At 35.6% G+C, this 2745-nt stretch overlaps 1 protein-coding gene across 2 annotated transcripts in view; it reads right to left on the bottom strand.

The window, feature by feature from the left end:
- Nucleotides 1-533: 533 nt before the first annotated feature.
- ZEB2 (zinc finger E-box binding homeobox 2) overlaps nt 534-2745 on the bottom strand; it is a 137052-nt gene continuing 134840 nt past the window's right edge. For both annotated transcript variants that reach the window (XM_062186324.1, XM_062186334.1), the window contains exon 10: nt 534-2745. This exon is cut by the window's right edge and continues 3302 nt beyond it. The gene's annotated coding sequence lies outside the window, so the exon portion shown is untranslated.

Consider the following 2745-nt stretch of genomic DNA (forward strand, 5'->3'; position numbering starts at 1 on the left):
AGAAAGCTGACTGGGTGCACTTGCAAATCAGGATCACCAGGATTTGCAATTTGTGTGGCATTAAAGCTATGAATAAGACCAATTAGAAAACTTAAAGGATCATTTGTCACTGCTTTAATCTTCATGTATTTTTTACTCATCAATTTCTTTGACTAAAGTTATTAGAATCTTTGTCATATTCTTTTGAAGGCCTTGGGAACAGTGGTGTTCATTTTATATTTTCAGTATTTGGGAGCATTTAAGTTTGTCATACTACATGATAGGCAGTAGGTGACTGTTTTAATAAAGAAAGTTTTAGCTTGTGGCATTCTCAGCATCATATCATCTCAGTGTCATTTCTCTAATTCTATATTTCATATACAAATGAAGACTGAGGGATTTATTTCTGTTGTTTAATAGCATTTGTTTAACTCAGAGATTAATATATTGTCTTCAACCCTTAAACAGAGGCCCTCTGAAACATCAGACCCAAAAAATTGGACACGGCCTTCTAGCCCAAAAAGAACATGTTGCCAATTCTCTCCATGTTTATTTAAATATTTTGCTCTAAAGGAAGCAGTCATTCCTTTATACTTCTTTAAATTTAGTATTGACATTTTTATTTTGGGAAAGGAGGTCTTTTTTTTTTTAACATGGATACAGGAAAAGAAAACTCTCCAATAAAAATATTGTCTAAAAAGTTTGTTTTGTCTGCATGATTTACTAAATATGTACAATTTCAATTCACAGCGAAGGTAACAAAGATTTAAACAGCCAACATCACAAATGTCTCAAGTTCTAAAAAAAAAAATCACTGTGCACAGTTTAACAATTTAATTGAATAGAAACCAAAGCTAAGCCTTCAGTCTTAATCTTTTTATGATGGGCACAAGCCATGTATTTTCTTCATCTTTGTTACACGATGCATATTTCAGTGACTAAAAAGCCCCTTCCCATTTTAGTATATTAGGTTATGTCAGTACATACTTAAGAGAGGCATAAATTGCCTCATGGTACACCAATATGATTCGTGATGTGTTCACATATAAGTTGTCATATTTATTAATATATAAAATGATCAGATGAGTCACCTGTGACTTTTTAACATCTTTAAATGTAGGAATGTTTGTTGCATGTATAAATATTTTTAAAATTTATGAGCGTGCTTAGTTAAGTGATAACAATTTGACCAGTGTTCCCTCGATGGAAGGTGTCCTGAAAGAACTATTTTGCTCTTGAAATACAGAGATTTGCATCTCTATCCGACTCAAGTTTTTTAAGTTCACTATTACATGAATCTGAATGTCATGGTCATTCTGATATAATGATCAAATGAGTGAATGAATTAATCATTAGAAACAAATGTCATCGAAACAGAATAGTTGAGTTACAGTTAAGAAGGGAGCCGTAACTTCAGCTACCCTATAAAATCTATAATAAGGTTGTTTTCACATATATTTTTTTCTCACATAAATTCTTTGGTGTTTTCCCCCCTCCTTTTTAGTGCTGTGATTGATGAACATGCAATGTGAGATTCAAATAATTGCATCGAGCATGTTTATTTGAATAATTGCCCCATTGCACAATCAAATAAATCTGCTGAGTGTGTTTGTTTGAATGTTTTTACATGTACATGGGAGCTCATATTCAAATAAATGCAGCTGTGTTTATTACAATGTGTGGAGCTCCAGATAGACACACACTTGTTTTGTGTACATCCAGGGCCCTACAGCCCCTGAATGGCCTCACACATCTTAAAGCAAAAGCGTGGGTAACAATCCTTCAATTCAAATACATGTCAACTTATCATTGGGCAATCTCCTCAAATTTGTGACTAAGGTTTGTTTTATTAAGGCTTACATCTTTAGAAAGATGAAAAATGACCATCTTCGAGTTATCTGATTGTGAAAACTATCTAATAAATTTACCCATATCTATTCAAATATAGTCCATTCTCTCCTCCTTCCTCCAAGCCCTCCCACTCCACCCCCAGTCCCATTCATGTTAAAGAAGATGTATGATCTGTTTAGTTCTTGCTGAGATAGTCTGACACTCATCTCTCTTCCCAGTTTGTACAGGCTGAAGCCTATAGCGTCATGTGACAAAAAAGACAAGAACGCACAGATCTGCTAGAATACAAAAGACCTTTGGAGAAAATGAGCAGGGATGTTCAGCTGTTCCAATGTTTCATCACCTTCTCCTACCCCCATTCTAGAAAAAGGGTGGGGAGGGGTAGTTAGAACTAACACTGTTGGAAGAGTAGCTATTTGATGAGGAAAAGAGAAGAATACATCTGATGTTACCAAAATGTACATCTCCTGATTATGGTGGGGGATTTCTTGTTTATGACCTTGGAAATGAATCTTCGAATAAGCCAAAAACTTTTATTCTTCCCTGGAATTGGGAGATTATGCAGCTTTAATGTGCAATAGTGTTAGTGGATAAATAACATTTTTAAAACTCAGATGTGGGATATTGTAGTGATTGTCACAAATTTTCAAGTGGCATCCTGACATTTTCAGACTCAGATATTCTGAGCATGCCTGTGAAATGAAGTTAGGAAAAAAATGACAGAGAGGGGAATAACAAGAGAGCAAAGGCAGGAGCTGCTTACTCGCCCCTCCTGTGTGCACCCTTTCTTCTTTCCAAGGAGAAAGAGTAGGCTGCACATTTGTTGTTTGTTGGTCCTATCTCTTGTGGATTGAGACACAGATATGCCCCATGGGCAGCAAAGACCTACATTGCTTTAAAGGAGGCCACAGGGAT

This window comes from Lepus europaeus, chromosome 1 (genome assembly GCF_033115175.1).
Source record: "Lepus europaeus isolate LE1 chromosome 1, mLepTim1.pri, whole genome shotgun sequence".
Taxonomy (NCBI): domain Eukaryota; kingdom Metazoa; phylum Chordata; class Mammalia; order Lagomorpha; family Leporidae; genus Lepus; species Lepus europaeus.